The following is a 17,247-nucleotide window of genomic DNA, read 5'->3' as shown; positions in this document are numbered from 1 at the left end:
TGAAACTCCGTCTCTACTAAAAATGGAAAAATCAGCCTGGCGTGGTGGCCAGTGCCTGTAATCTCAGCTACTCAGGAGGCTAAGGCAGGAAAATTGCTTGAATCTAGGAGGCAGAAGTTGCAGTGAGCCAAGATCCCGCCACCGCACTCCAGCCTGGGTGACAGAGCAAGACTCCCAACTCAAAAAAAAAAAAAAAGAAAGAAAGAAAAGCCCTTGAAAGCATAGCATAAAAATCAGAAACTACAAAGGAAAATACTAATAAGACTAAAGGTTACATAAAAGTAAATACTCCTGTAAAGCAGCAACAATAAAAACAATAACAAAGAATAAATAAAAGACAATCATAAAACTGGAAAAATAGTGACTGCATAAATATTTTTCAAATACCAAATGTATTTTGAAAATATATATTTCTTTTTACATTTTTATATTTCTTACAAATTAAAAATGAAAAAATTAAAATTCCAACAGAAAAGTGGACAAAGGACAATTTAAATTTTTATTTCAATAGTTTTTGGGGTACAGGTGGTTTTGGGTAACATAGATAAGTTCTTTAGTGGTGATTTTTGAGACTGTAGCATACCCATCACCCAAGCATTGCATAATGTACCCAATATATAGTCTTTTAACCTCCACTCCCCATTCGACCTTCACCCCCAGTCCCGAAAGTTCATTGTATCATTCTTATGAAAATATGGAATTCTTCACAAATCTGCATGTCATCCTTATGCAGGAGTCATGGTAATTTTCTCTGTATTGTTCTAATTTTTGTATATGTGCCGCCAAAGTGAGCACCAAAACACACATTTTACAAATGAAATTACACAAATAGCCATGAATTTGGGTTGAAAAAAGATTCGTTTCACAACGATCAAACAAATGCCAGTTAAAACAAAGGGGTGTCATTTTGTTTACTAGATTGACAAACATACAAAATAATTACAATTTCTAATGTTGTTGGTCATATAAGAAAATTACTGTAATTCTTCAAAAATGACAATGTAAATTGGCACACATTTTCTAAAATAATTTGGTTATATAAATTAAGAGTCTTCCAAATTGCGTTTACTTTGCCCAGCAATGTGACTTTCAGGAATTTATCCTAAAAAAGAAGTAGAAGTTTTAAATAATAGAGAAAAATATTAAACCCCCTAAATGGCAAAAATAAGAAGTAGGTTAAAGAAACAATAGTACATATGTACAGTATTATATTGTTAATAATAAATAATATTTATTGTCTTTGAAAAATGTTCATATATCTAACAAAATGGCTTATAGAGTATGGTCCTATTTTTATTACATGTTATATATTTGCACATATCCACAGATAGAGAAAATCTGAAAGAATTTAAGAGTTAAACTCTTCTGTTTGTAAGAAACCAAGGCTGATTTAGCCAACTTAAAGAAAAAAGAGGGAATGAAATTATTGGAAAAATGCTGGAATATCTCATGAAATTGCAGGAAGCGTTACACTTTTTTTTTTTTTTTTTTTTTTTTTTTTTTTTTTTTTTTTTTTTGAGACAGTGTCTTGCTCTGTCGTCCAGGCTGGAGTGCAGTGGTGCAATCTCGGCTCACTGCAACCTCCACCTCTCAGGTTCACGGGATTCTCCTGCCTCAGCCTCCTGAGTAGCTGGGATTACAGGTGCGTGCCACCATTCCCAGCTAATTTTTGTATTTTTAGTAGAGAGGGAGGTTTCACCATGTTGGTCAGGCTGGTCCCGAGCACCTGACCTCGTGATCCACCTGCCTTGGCCTCCCAAAGTGCTGGGATTACAGGCATGAGCCACCATGCCAGGCCAGGAAGTTACACTTTTAAGATATGATCAGATAAGGAAGGATAATGCCAGGATTCTTCTCAACAGATAGATTTGAGGAACTTCTCCCTCTACAACTTTGATGAAATGATTCCCATCTAGTCCCTGTGTCTTTATAGCCCAAAGGTAAAATTTTAGGAATTTTTCTGATAGTCCCAATATGGGCTGGAAGTGAATGTCTGGATTAATAAACTATGGCCAGATGAGTAGGAATAAGTGTATTCACATGGCACCTGGAGGTCAGTCTCTGTGAATCGGGGCCACGATCAGGATGAGGGAGCTGGACAGGTGCTTTAAGCGATGATACTGGGAGAATATACACCACAATGTGAAGATGGGTAATATCTGAGTGTGGGATTGTGGGTGACTGTTTGCTTTGTCTGTATCATTCAAGGATGATTTGGTTGCAAGTGACAGAAACACAACTCTAACCATTAGGCAGAAAGTGGAAATTGTTAAAAGATGAACAGAAATGCAGTAAGAGCAGGGTGCACTGGCCTGGAGACAGCTGGAAACAGCGTCTTGGACACTGCTGCCCGGCTCCTCTCTGCATCTCTCACTTCCGACTTTCTCTAAATGTCAGGCTTACTTTCCTCTGAATTTCTCCACAGGAAATTCAGGAAACATGACGGCAAGATGCTCCCTGGTCTTGCATCTCCCTGTTTCACTACCAGAAGGAAACTGATATTTCCTCTATCTGATTCCAAATTGTACAACCCCGGCAGGGTGCAGAGGCTCACGCCTGTAATCCTAGCACTTTGGGAGGCCGAGGGGGGTGGATCACTTGAGTTCCAGAGTTCAAAACCAGCCTGACCAATATGGTGAAACCCTGTCTCTACTAAAAACAAAAAAATTAGCCAGGTGTGGTGGTGGGTGCCTGTAATCCCAGCTACTTGGAGGGCTGAGGCAGGAGAATTGCTTGAACCTGAGAGGCGGGGGTTACAGTGAGCGGAGATCATGCCACTGCACTCCAGCCTGGGCAATAGAGCAAGACTCCATCTCAAAAAATAAATAAATAAATAAATACAAATTTTGCAACCCCAGAGAAGACCCTCATTGCCTTAACTTGGGCAGGAATTTTTACTGTTTTATTTGCCATTGTACCCATACTACCTGGCACATGGCAGAGCCTCAACAAACACATTAAATGGATGTGAGAGGAATGAAGAAGACCAGTCAAGATGACTCCTGAGTTTGGGGACCAGTGGGTGGTGACATCATTAATTCAACCGGGCTTCAGAGCAGTAACAGTTGGCTTGGAGGGTCCAGAAGCATTGCTTAGCATTAGCAAGGTAACTATGAGAGTCAGACTGCTTGGATTTGCATTCCAGTTCCACCACTTATCAGCTGTGTAACTGTGAACAAGTTACCTCAACCCTCAAAGCTTCAGTTTCCTGATCCACAAAAATGGAGATAATAGTAATATCCAGTTTGTAGGGCTCATTGTGAAAATTAACTAAAATATGTTGTGCAAAGCGCTCAATAATTATTGACTGATATTATTATATCCCTCTTTCAACCATGCTGCACTATGCTTTCAAATTCATTTTCACGACCTTTGCAGTTAGGACTGATTCTTTTCGAATGGTAGTGTAAGTTCATGTTTCAATGTTTCATGCCAGTTGATCAGTCTGTTTCTCCAGTAAGCAAAGCAAGGATGTGTGCTCAACCATACTTGCCTCACTGGGAAGAAATAACTTTGCAGTGCCTACCTTTGCTCTGGTCCATGTCGTAGCAGAGCCTGTGCTATAAGAAGAGTTTGTAGGTTGCACAAGACAGGTATGCTCTTGGCAGGCTTTCAGAGGGCAGTAGCCGGAAGATAGTAACTGCCATGTTACCAAATGTTCAGAAAGCACAGGCCCGGCCCAGCAGATGCTGGGAGTGTATGGGGACAAGTATACAGTCATGCTCCCTCATTACTGCTGCACACCCGAAGGTGGGATACCCAAAAAGGTGTGGCCTCTCCAGATCTTAAGATTGAAGCTAATTTTCCCTTCTCTAAGTTTTTAAGTATCAGGTAAGGGATTGAAATACATTTTTTAAAGTAGAGAGTATGTAAGTTTGAAAGCAGAAACTACTTATTTGGTCTTTTTAATTTCTCTGTATACAAGAACTATGGCTTTGGAGCCACCTGCTCGAGATAGGTGATGCTTGGAATGTATAAGTGGAACCCAGGTAAGAAGGAAATTTTGTGAGTAAATTTTACTTTCTTTTTATTGTTAGAACATATTTTTAAATCTTACATAAAGATCTTAATTTTTGTAACATCTTCAAATATGTTGGAGCAAATTATATTTTCCAAAAATGGCCTCACTAATGTATAGTATGACTCACATGCTGTGATTATAGATATATGCAAATAACAATAGGTTGATTACATCCCAGTAGCTATTGACCTTTGAGTCATGACCCAAAATGCGTACCCTAACACGTGACTGAAAGTCTTTTCCTATTCTTTATTCTGCCCTAATGCAATGTTAGCAATGTTAAAAGCCCAGGAGGTAGAGTCAACACCCTGGGTTTGATTCTCAGTTTACCACTAAGCAGTTGTGTGACCTCGGATGAGTGATTTGACCTTTCAATGACTCTATTTTTTTATTTGTAAGATAGCGAAATAATTGTCCCAAATTCATGGCATTGTTGTTAATTGAATCAATACAGTTAATACCCTAAATATCTTAGAACAGTTCTAAAAACACAGTGTATGTTTAATATATGCCAGCTGATATTCTTCTCCTCCTTCTTCTTTTTTTTTTTTTTTTTTTTTTTTTTGATACAATCTCACTCTGCTGCCCAGGCTGGAGTGCAGTGACACAATCTTGGCCCATTGCAACCTCTGCCTCCCAGGTTCAAGCAATTCTCATACCCTAACCTCCCCAGTAGCAGGGATTACAGGCATGCACCACCACACCTGGCTAACTTTTGTATTTATAGTAAGGATGAGGTTTTGCCATGTTGCCCAAGCTGATCTCGATCTCCCGACCTCAGGTGATCCACCCTCCTTGGCCTCCCAAAATGCTGGGATTACAGGCATGAGCCACTTCACTTGCCCTGATATTACTCTGGGTGGTATCACTCAAATGGCTGATACAGAACAAATTATAGAAGGAAACTGAGAAATACTGTAATCCAAGTACTAAGCTGATTTCTTTATTCTGGTTAAGAAGTGAAGGGAGGAATTATCTGTTGACTCACTCTACAGACACCCACTCCACTGGTCATTTCTTGAGCAACTGAGAGCATGCTGTGGTGGGACTGAGGCTACCCCTGGAGGGAGCTGGCCTGATTCACACACTTTCTGGAAGCTGAGGGTTGGGAATGGGGGTATGTGTGTGGAGGGGAATATGGAAAGGAGAGATCAGGGTACTTTGGGGGAAAGCTTAACCTAAGGAGAGAAAGGACTAAATTCAGTATATTAGTTGCACCAAGAACAAATCACATATTTTATTATTTTTCCCAATTTTAGGCCCCACACACTTACAGCAAGCCATGCCAACCCTCAGCCCTCGTGCGAGAGATGGGGCAAAGCCTATAAAATAAGAGTCTAGGTTGAAGGAGCTAGGCCAGGAGTAAGCTCTGAAAGAGAGAAGAAGAAAGGCAGAGTCCTGAAACTTTCCTGCTTCACTCAAGGAGGAAGAAACAGGGCCCTGCCTCCCACTATTTCCAGCTGAACCGCACATTTTTTTTTTTTTTTTTTTTTTTTTTTGGTCCAGAGTCTCACTGTGTCACTCAGGCTGGAGTGCAGTGGCATGATCTTAGCTCACTGCAACCTCCACCTTCTGAGTTCAAGTGATTCTCCTGCCTCAGCCTCCCAAGTAGCTGGGATTACAGGCACCCACCACCACGCCCAGCTCATTTTTCTATTTTCAGTGGGCACGGGGTTTCATCTTGTTGACCAGGCTGGTCTCAAACCCCTGACCTCAAGTGATCCGCCTGCCTTGGCCTCCCACAGTGCTGAGATTATAGGCATAAGCCACCGCTCCCAGACTGAACCACACATTCTTAATAAGTTACTACATTTATCCCATCCTGTTCGCTATAAGCACCACCATATATTGAGTCTTTTCCAATTATTTTATTTAGGCCTCATGAATTACTCAGATATGTGTGTGTGTGTATATTTATACACATATATACATATATACACATATATGTGTGTATATACGTATATACATATACATACATATATGTGTGTATATAAGTATATACATATATGTGTGTATATATACATATATATACATGTATGTGTACATATATATATATATTTTTTTGAGATAGAGTCTCACTTTGTCACCCAGGCTGGAGTGCAGTGGCATGATCTCAGCTCACTGCAACCTCTGCCTCGCTGATTCAAGGGATTCTCCTGCCTCAGCCTCCCAAGCAGCTAGGACTACAAGCCCGCACCACCACTCCCTGCTAATTTTTGTAGTTTTAGTAGAGACTTGGTTACACCATGCTGACCAGGCTGGTCTTGAACTCTGACCTTAGGTGGTTCACCCACCTCAGCCTCTGAAAGTGCTGGGATTACAGGTGTGAGCCACCATGCCTGGCCTGAGTTCAATATTTTTATGTCCAGGTAAGGATGGGAAATTCAGCTTCATGTAAGAACTAGAATTTAAATCTGCTGCCAGTTCCAAGACTCATGAATTACAACACACTGACTCCCACAGTGAAAAGTTGAATTATTTTTTGAGATAGAGTCTCACTCTATCGCCCAGGCTGGAATGTAGTAGCATGATCATGGCTTAACTGCAGCCTCGGCCTCCCAGGCTCAAGCAATCCTCACACCTCAGCCTCCCAAGTAGCTGGGACTACAGGCATGCTCCACCACACCCAGTTAATTTTTGTATTTTTTGTACAGACAAGGTTTCGTCATGTTGCCTAGGCTGGAAAATTTAAATTTTTATCCCCATAAATCCAATCCCTCCCTTAACTACAGTTCCAGGAAAAGGAGGGAAAATTGGACGGTAGATATCAAAGCAGACTGGAGGCCTATAATAACAGGATATGCTGAGCACAGCAGAGCTCTTGGGTTATCATAAGTGCCAGTCACCTGCTCTCATCCTGCCTGTTTACAAGTCAGGAAACGAAGTGAGGGGGAAATTGACAAGTAAGCAAACTCTAGAAGTTTTGCTCATCAGCGAGACAGAAAAACGTCAAGGTTCCACACAAAGTGAGCATGTAGCCCATGTCTCCTGTGGCCACACCAGGCTGGAGGCCCAGCAAGATAAATACCATCATGAATGCTGCTCACACCCACAAGCAGAACCCCTACGGCACCAGCAGCTTCTTCTCCTGGCCAGTTCTGATTGACAGATTCACGTAGGCTCACAGACTCATAAATACTTAGTTCAGATCCCAGCTCTCCTGTGTCCCCTCATAGGGTTGTTCTGAGAAATATAATGAGACAACATCTGCTAAGGACTCACACAGTGTAGTGTTTGCTCACCTCACTTGTCAAGGGTAATTTTAGACCTCTCCAAAAGATTACAGAGTCCTGACGGTTCAAAGCCTTAGATATTTCAAATTAGCCTTCTTCCTCGGCCTCAGTTCAGGCTACCAGAACGCTCCACCAAAACATTAAATCTGCCTCATCATAGTCACTTAAATACCAATTTGAAAGAAAAAATAGTTTATAAAACAACAGGCTGGGCGTGGTGACTCACGCCTGTAATCCCAGCACTTTGGGAGGCTGAGGCGAGTGGATCACCTGAGGTCAGGAGTTCGAGACCAGCCTGGCCCACGTGGTGAAACCACGTCTCTACTAAAAATACAAAAATTAGCTGGACGTGGTGATGCATGCCTGTAATCCCAGATACTCAGGAGGCTGAGGCAGGAGAATCGCTTGAACCTAAGAAGCAGAGGTTGCAGCGAGCCAAGATTGTGCCACTGCACTCCAGCCTGGGCAAGAGCGTTTTTTTTGTTTTGTTTTGTTTTGTTTTGTCTCAAAAACAAAAAGCAACTGTAAGCGTGTATTCTACAGTCATGCCACACAGTGCCCTGTTAATTAATATAATTTAGAAGTCCTCTTATGGTTATTTTATGGAATAGCACATTCTGTATTATGGGAAAGTGTGGTTTCCTCTTGTTTTGGTGGGAAGAGTCATTTCCAGGTTAGAGTTCCTTATCTCCTTGTCATGGCTGACCTTGAGTGCATCCCTGGTCTAGGTGGCTTAATTCAGCAGTGGTGCTTCCTCTTCAGGGGTAAACCCCAGATGATTTTTTTTTTTTTTTTTTTTTTGAGATGGAGTTTCAATCTTGTTGCCCAGGCTGGAGTGCAATGGTGCAATTTCATTTCACTACCACCTCCAACTTCCAGGTTCAAGCCATTCACCTGCCTCAGCCTCCCAAGTAGCTGGGATTACAGGCATGTGCCACCACGTCCAGCTAATTTTGTAGTTTTAGTAGAGACGGGGTTTCACCATATTGGCCAGGCTCATTTGGAACCCCTGACATCAGGAGATCCACCCACCTCAGCCGCCCAAAGTGCTTGGATTACAGGTGTGAGCCACTACACCTGGTCATGATTTTTTTTAAGATGTTAGTGGCACTTGGTACATTCACAATGCTATATAACCATCACTACTATTTTGTTACAGAAATTATCATTACCTTGAAAGGAAACTTCATACCATTAAGCAGTCATTTCCCACTCTCTCTTTTAGACCTTGGAAACCACTGATTTGCTTTCTATCTCTATGATTTGCCTATTCTCAATATTTCATGTACATGGAATCATTCAGATCATTTTTTTAAGAGATGGGGTCTTACTAGCCCAGGCTGCAGTGCAGTGGTCCATGGGTACAATCATAGTACACAATGGCCCAGAAATTCCTGGGCTCAAGCAATCCTCCTGCCTCAGGCTTTCAAGTAGCTGAGACTATAGGTATGCACCACGACTCCTGGCCAGACAATGTATTTTGAGAGCCAAAGCTAACCCATCTGACTGAGAGATCCCTGCTTGGGAGGCCCCGAGCCAATCAAGGATCCCCAGTTCACTGGCCCCATCACAGTCTATCCCCCTTCGACAGCCCCCAGTGAGCGGCTTTCTCAGATGAGAAAAGAAGGTTGGTTGAGCTGCTTCTTCAGTGATTCCCATGGGCTGAAAACCCAGTTTTCCTCTTCCCTGGGCTTGTTCTGACCCAACCTGTCCTTACACATCAGAGTCAACTGCTCCCACGCTGTGCAAGGCCCTTCTGTTATAAGGAGTGTGCTCTCTGATGGCATTTCAAGCCAAGGAATTAGAGACTAAGAAAACATGGCCAGAGAGTAAGAGAAGAACCCAGGATTGTGAGGTGTCATGGAGGCCAAAGGAAAGCAGACTGCAAGAACAAGAGAGGAATCAACAGTGATCAAATAAGGTGAGAAGCACAAGAAAGTAAGCTTCAGGAGAGAAGTTTTGCTGGTGAGAAGCCTCAGCTAGAAACCACATTGCTATAGATGGTAGGTGGAATAGGAAGTGTGGGGGTGGAGGCAGTGAGGGTAACTGACACTCTCAAGAAGTCTGGCTGAAAAGCAGAATAGAGAAAGTGAGTCGCATCCAAAGAGGAGCATTGGCCAGCCGCAGTGGCTCACACCTGTAATCCTAGCACTTTCGGGGGCCGAGGTGGGCAGATCACCTGAAGTCAGGAGTTCAAGACCAGCCTGGCCAACATGGTGAAACCTGTCTCTACTAAAAATACTAAAGTTAGCCAGGGTGGTGGTGGGCAGCTGTAATCCTAGCTACTCAGGAGGCTGAGACAGGAGAATCGCTTGAACCTGGGAGGCGGAGGTTGCAGTGAGCAGAGATCACACCACTGCACTCCAGCCTGGGTGACAAGAGTGAAAATCTGTCTCAAAAAGAAAAAAAAAAAAAAAAAAAAAAAAAAAAAAGAGGAGCATGGGCTCTAAGGAGGGTTATTTGAGTTTTTGTTTTGTTTTATTTCGTTTTTAGAAAGGGTCTCACTCTGTTGCCCAGGCTGGAGTGCAGGGTGCAATCATAGCTCACTGCAGCCCCAACCTCCCCAGGATCAAGTGATCCTCTCACCTCAGCCTCCTGAGTAGCTGGGACCACAGGCATGCACTAATTTGTTTGTATTTCTATAGAGACAGGGTTTCACCAAGTTGCCCAGGGTGGTCTTTAACTCCTGGGCTCAAGCAATTCTCCTGCCCCAGCTTCCCAAAGTGCTGGGATTACAGGCATGAGCCACTGCACTCAGTCTTATTTTGGGTTTTTATGTGTTTGTTTTTGGACCTGGAAGCAGAAAGCATGTTTTCATGTTGATTAAAAGGCTCTCGTGGAGGAGAGATTTCAGGTGCAGGAGAGAGGATAACCACCTATTGTGCCTCAGAAGGCAGAGGATGGATCCACTACAAAGATCCTTTAAAGGGGGACCTGCCCCAGCCATGAAGGCCTCAGGGGATGACTCCCCAAGGCACACAGTCTGTCAAACATGTCTGGAAGCAGGGAGACCCCTGGCAGAGACTGTGAGGGAGAAGAAAATGGCAGTGGAAGGTGCAGGCTGGGGCTCCAGGGTGACCTCAGCCTCTTCCCCAAAGTAACCTGTTCTCACATCAAAACAACTGCCTGTGTCTTAGACAAGGAATTGGTACAAGGTCAGCCTGGCTCCTGTCAACATACCTCCCCAGGGACTTCCTCACAGCAATCTTAGAGGCAGACAATGCCTCTATTTCAGTCTTTCATTGTGGAAAAGGAACAGAAAAGAGGATAAAAGCAGGATTAGGATAAAGTCAGAAAACAAGATTTCTGACCCCCAGCCTCTGATCCTGCCCCACCTGATGGAGGCGACATCCCTCCGAAGGAGCTGGTTCAGAGAGGCGAAGTGGCTAAGTGGTTGAAGGAAGTAAATTAACTGTGCAGAGCACATTTCACAGGAAGAAGTACAAATAATATCTCCCTTTTTTTTAAATAAATAAACTTGGAGGGTTGTGAATCATAAATTAGCCTGTCTCTGCAGGATGTGCATCCTGAGATTTGTTTGGCCTCTCAGGGATAATTAGCTCTCTTCCCAATGAGGTTACACAAAAGCCTGGGCCAAGCAGGAGCAGAGAAGCAATTGTCACATCTCACGCAAAGCCACATTATCAGCCGTGGTACTGGTGGCCCGGCGGCAGATCCCAGCGCACTCCAAAAGGGCTGGGGGCTCCGAGTGTGCATCAGCTTGCAGCATCAGTGGAAGCATCGGTCAGCTCTGCCACCTGGCTATTGACAGGAGCCAGGCTGACCCTGTAGCAGGCCGCCTCCCTACTCTGACATCTGATCCCATTCAAACTCTCCCCCCGCTGTTCTCTTGGGTGTTCCCATCACAGCTATGATCATCAGATTATGCTGTGTTTGTTAGAGACACAGTGGGAGGATGGGGGAATGGTATTAATTCTCAGGACTAGTTACAACCCTCAGAAAAAGGGGAAAATGCATGGGGCAAACTCTTTTTTCCAAATCCAGGGACTTATCTTGCCCGCAGTGTGGTAGCCACAGACAGGAGTGTCAGCAATTTTGTATGCCTCCTGCCTTGGACTGCAAAGGAGACAGAGGTCGTCCTGAAATGCACTTTCAGGGTACTATCTCATTTAATTCTCACACTTCTGGAGGCACAGGGATTGTTGCTGGAATTTTGCAGATGAGGAAACAAAGGCTTGAAAATGTTAATGATCGGCAGTGGTTGTATAGCCAGTGGAAGAACCAGAGTTCGAACCCGGGTCGTGCTGATTCTTGTCCAATATGGCTTACCTGCCGGAGACTCAGTCCCTGAACTCCAGAAACTCACAAGAAATGTACAAGTGTATCTCATTCTATTGTGCTTTGCTTGATTGCGCTTTGCACATACTGTGTTTTTCACAAATTGAAGGCTTGTGGCAACCCTGAGTCCAGCAGGCTGTTGGTGCCAGCTTTCCAATGATGTGTGCTCACTTCATGTCTCAGTGTCACATTTTCATAATTTTGAAATATTTCAAACTTTTTCATTATTATGTCTGTTACAGTGATCTATGATCTGTGATCTTTGACGTTACTATTACAACTGTTTTGGGGCACCACAAACCATGCCCATATAAGATGGCAAACATACATGATAAATGTTGTGTGTATACTGACTGCCCCACCAACTGGCCATTCCTCTGTCTCTCTCACTCTCCTTGGCCTTCATAGGGAATAGGGATTCCCTGAGACACAACGATACTGAAATTAAATCAGTGAATAACCCCACGTCGGTCTGTAGGTGTTCAAGTGACAGGAAGAATCACACGTTTCTCACTTTCAATAAGCACTAGAAATGATTAAGCTTAATGAGGAAGGCATGTCAAAAACCAAGATAGGCTCATAGCTAAGCCTCATGTGCCAGACAAGCAAGTTGTGAATGAGAAGGAAAAGTTCTCGAAAGAAATTAAAAGCGCTACTCCAGTGAACACACGAATGATAAGAAAGCAAAACAGACTTACTGCTGATATACAGAAAGTTTAAATGGTTTGTATAGAAGATCAAACCAGCCACAACATTCCCTTAAGCCACAGGCTACTCCAGAACAAGGGCCTAAGACTCTTCAGTTCTGTGAGGCTAAGAGAGGTGAGGAAGCTTCAGAAGAAAAGCTTGAAACAAGCAGAGATTGGTTCATGAGATTTAAGGAAAGAAGCTGGCCAAGCACAGTGGCTCATGCTTGTAATCAGAGCACTTTGATAGGCCAAGGTGGGAGGATCACTTGCGCTCAAAAGTTCAAGACCAACCTGGACAATATAACGAGACCTCATCTCTATGAAAAATGATTTTTTTAAAATTGGCTGGGCATGGTGGTGCTCACCTGTAGTCCCAGCTGCTTGGGAGGCTGAAATGGGAAGATCACTTGAGCCTGGAAGGTCAAGACTGTAGTGAGCCACGATCATGCCACTGCACTCCAGCCTAAGTGACAGAGCAAACCCCTGTCTAAAAAAACAAAAAAACAAAACAACAAAAAAAAAAAAAAAGAAAGAGGCTGTCTCCATAATACAGAAAAGTACAAGGTGAGGCAGTGCTCATACAGAAGCTACAGCAAGTTATCCAGTAGATGTAGAAGATGTAGCTAAGATCATTGATGAAGGTGGCTACACTAAACAACAGATTTTGTAGACGAAATGCCTTCTATTGCAAGAAGATGCCATCTAGGACTTTCACAGCTAGAGAGAAGTCAATGCCTGGCTTCAAAGCTTCAGAAGATAGCTCGATTCGCTTGTTAGGGGCTACTACAGCTGTTGACTTTAAGTTAAAACCGATGCTCATTTACCATTCCCCAAATTCTAGGGTCTTAAGAATTATACAAAATCTACTCTGCCTGTGGAGAGTGCTAGATCACAAAACATCTGTTTACAGACTGGTTTGCTGAATGTTTTAAACCTACTCTTGAGACCTATTGTTCAGGAAAAATATCCCTTTCAAAAGATAACTGCTCATTGACAACGTAACTAGTTACCCAAGAGTTCCCAAGAGTTCTGATTGAGATATGAAAGCAAATTAATGTCATTTTTATGGCTGCTAACACAACATCCATTCTGCAGCCCATGGATCAAGGAGTCATTTTGATTTTCAAATCTTATTATTTAATAAATACATTTCATAAGGTTAGATCTGTCATACATTTCATAAGGTCAGACAGTGATTCCTCTGATGGATCTGGGCAAAGTAAATTGAAAACCTTCTGGTAAGGATTCTTCATTCTAAATGCCTTTAAGAGCATTTGTGGGCCAGGTGCAGTGGCTCATGATCGGCAGTGGTTATATAGCCAGTGGAAGAACCAGAGTTCTAACCCAGCACTTTGGGAGGCTGGGGCAGGCAAATCACCTGAGGTCAGGAGTTCGAGACCAGCCTGGCCAACACGGTGAAACCCTGTCTCTACTAAAAATACAAAAATTAGCTGGGCATGGTGGCAGGCGCCTGTAATCCCAGCTACTCAGGAGGCTGAGGCAGGAGAATCACTTGACCCTAGGAGGTGGAGGCTGCAGTGAGCCCAGACTGCTTCATTGCACTCCAGTCTGGGCAACAAGAGCGAAACTCTGTCTCAATTAAGAAAAAAAAAAAAAAACATTCGTAAGTCATAGGAAGAGGTCAAAATATCAATATTAACAGGAGTTTGGAAGAAACTGATTCTAACCCTAATGGATGACTTTGAGGGGCTCAATACATTAGTGGGGGGAAGTCACTGCAGATGTGGTGGAAATAGCAAGAGAACTAGAATTAGAAGTGGCACCTGAAGATGTGACTGAATTACTGCAATCTCATGATAAAACTTGAATGAATGAGAAATTGCTTCATATGTATGAGTAAAGAAAATGGTTTCTTGAGATGAAATCGACAGGTGGTGAATTTTCTGTGAACACTGTTGAAATGATAACAAAGGATTTAGAATGCTACGTCAACTTAGTTGAAGAAGTAGTGGCAGGGTTTGCAAGGATTGACTCCATTTTTGAAAGAAGCTCTACTGTTAGTAGAGTGCTATTAAACAGCATTGCATGCTACCAAGAAATCTTTCATGAAAGGAAGAATCAACCAATGCACCAAACTTCATTGTTGTCTTATTTAAAAAATTGTCCCAGCCACCCCAACCTTTAGCAATCCCCACCCTGATCAGTCAGCAGTCAGCAACATTGAGGCGAGACCCTCTCACCAGCAAAAACATTATGATTTGCTAAATGGCTCAAATGATCATTAGGCTCAAATGATCGTTAGCATTCTTAGCAATAAGGTATTTTCAAATTAAGGTAAATCCGTATTTTAGACATAATGCGATAGCACACTTAATAGACTCCAGTATAGTGTAAACATAACTCATAACTTTTTTTAAATTTTGGACACAGGGTCTTGCTTTGTCACCCAGACTGGAGGGAAATAGTGCAATCGTCTCGCACTGCAGTCTCAAAGTCAAGGGCTCAAGGGATCCTCCGGCCTCAGCCTCCCAAGCAACTAGGACCAGAGGCACACACCACCACACCCAGCTAATTTTTAAGATTTCATCATCTGGAGGAAATGCCAACGTAGAAAAATGACACTTTTTTTTTTTTTTTAAGAGATGGGCAGTCTCACCGTATTGTCAGGCTGGTCCTGAACTCCTGACCTCAAGTGATCTTCCCTCCTTGGCCTCCCAAAGTGCTAAAATTACAGATATGAGCCACCACACCCTTGTAGACATAACTTTTATATGCACTAAGAAACCAAATACTTGTATGGCTCACTTTATTGCCATATTTGCCTTATTGTAGTGGTATGGAATTGAACCGCAATATCTCTGAGGTATGCCTGTAAACGAATTACCATAATGTGATGTGGGCAACAGAGTCCAGGGGAGATTCAGAGAGTGGAGAAATCCCATCAAAACTTTCTAATTTGGGAGAAATTGTCCAAGAGTCTGAGGAAAACCAGTCATGATATTTGAAAGTAAGTTTACACTGAAAAATCTTAGGTGGACCTGCAAGTCGTAAAAGCAGGTCAAGACCACTAGGGGCAGAGAGGAGGGAGAATGTTTAAGTTGGGCTCTAATGGTAGGATTTGGACACGCTGAGACGGAGAGACCTAAGGGTGTTACTTCCAAAATGGAACCAGTAAAACAAAAGCCATGATTGTCTAATAGAAAGTCTTTGCCAGGGAGGCTTATGAGATCAAGCATGATAGGAATCAATTTGCAACACAAACCTGAATGTTCCAGAAAGATCACAGGCTTTACTTACTTTACATTAAATTATGGTAGGGATGACACTGAGCTTCCTTTCTGCTCAGCTAGTGGGAAATTTAATTTAAGAGATTGAGAGGATTGCCTTCTCTTCCCCACCTCCAATTCCCATGCCCAGTCCCAGAGCTAATGACCAGGAGTGTTTATGTGAAGCCAAGAATTCATGAGGCATCTCTAGTCATCGATGTACATCAGAGATCCACAAACTTCTTCTGTAGAGAACAGATAGTCAATATTTTAGGCTCTGCAATCCGAGCAGCTCTCTGTCACAACCACTCAACTCCGCCATTGTTGCTTAAAAGCAGCCGTAGACAGTAGGAAAATGAATAAACTTGACTGCATCCCAGGAAGACTTTATTTATGGACACTGAAATTTGTATTTCATATCATTGCACGTGTCATAAAATATGATTTTTTTTTGAAACACTTTAAAATTTCACCATTCTAAGCTCATAGGTTATACAAAAACAGACGACGGCCCAGATTTGACCTATGGGCCAACCCCTTATCTACATGGTTTCCACCAAGTTGCCTGCTGGCCAAGCTTATACAGTGAAGTTGGACATCCCTGTTGTCCCCCTGGAAATCTTTGCCAGAGCTGAGAGCCTCCATACCCAGAATCAGAAAGACCTTTCTGCTCAACATGCAGTCATGGCTCCCGGACACCCTGTCATCTTCCTGAGATTCTATGGAGCGTGGGCCACAGAGCCCATTATTTAAAAAACTGTGCATGTCCTTTCCTTCCCTTGGGGAACAATCTTAGCTCTGTCGATACTAAGGACCCTGTCTCTCAAAAACACTCCACCACTTCTTTTGCTAGTGCAGCATGCTCAAATCCCTCAGTGTGAATGAGGAAAAAGTCAGGAAGAGAAGCGATGTGCAGGCTCCTTCTTTGGGCCCTGAAAGCACAAAGTCCTGGCTACCTGCCCTGAAGGCTGAGTAATGTTCAAAGAAAACAAAGACAAATAACTCAGTAAATTATCTGGCCTAGGACCAGAGCTTTCTAGCCCCAGAGCAAGCCTCAACATTCTAAGCTTAAGAGGTCAGGCCATCCCTCCATATTTCAATGGGTACAGGTCTTGAGTTTCCTCAGAAAACCTCTGAAGGGAGGTCACAGTTATGGGGACAAAGAAGGAAAGTGCTGGATTCGGGACACCGGGCTCCACTGAAGGTGACTCATGGTTTTGGCTTGCGAGCAACCTTGTTGATCACTTTGACCAACCACAGGTCCCTGCCAGCTGCCCTCCCTCGGAGCACTCCTATTTTTATATCTGTGGTACAAGGAACTCCTACCAGCTAATTTCCACTTCCCCCACAAAAACTTGTTTTACTTCTGCTTTGAGTAAAAAGCTTTCCTCTTCCTGGTATCAAAGCACACACTCAACAGTGCCTGTAATTCAGTCATCTGGTACCCTTGGCCTATCTCAGGCCCCTGTAGTAACGACTGGCTCCAAGCATGTCTCCTACAGCCACAAGCTCCAGTGGGGTAGCCAGGCTCACTGGAAGAGAATGTTCCCTACACAAGACAATCTGAGACAGAAAAAGTCATCCTCAGACGGTAGGGATTGGTGGACATGTGAGCCTGGAAAATGAGAACAATTTGTGCTGGGAAGTTGCTCGTGTAAAGAGTTCACAGAGCAGGTATCTGCTGACCAGGCTTAAATTCTCAAGTGGAAAATGGAAACCATCGTTCCAGATTGACTTCTCACCATGTATCTGTCCATTCATCAACCTTTGACAATAAG

At 43.1% G+C, this 17,247-nt stretch overlaps 1 non-coding gene across 1 annotated transcript; it reads right to left on the bottom strand.

Moving 5' to 3' along the window:
- Positions 1-688: 688 nt before the first annotated feature.
- On the bottom strand, positions 689-795 carry LOC126938227 (U6 spliceosomal RNA). Its single transcript, XR_007720038.1, has one exon. It is a non-coding gene; the product is annotated as a U6 spliceosomal RNA (small nuclear RNA).
- Between the last annotated feature and the right edge of the window lie 16,452 nt (positions 796-17,247).

Source organism: Macaca thibetana, chromosome 15 (assembly GCF_024542745.1).
Source record: "Macaca thibetana thibetana isolate TM-01 chromosome 15, ASM2454274v1, whole genome shotgun sequence".
Taxonomy (NCBI): Eukaryota; Metazoa; Chordata; class Mammalia; order Primates; family Cercopithecidae; genus Macaca; species Macaca thibetana.
This window is presented reverse-complemented; position numbering and strand designations above follow the sequence as displayed.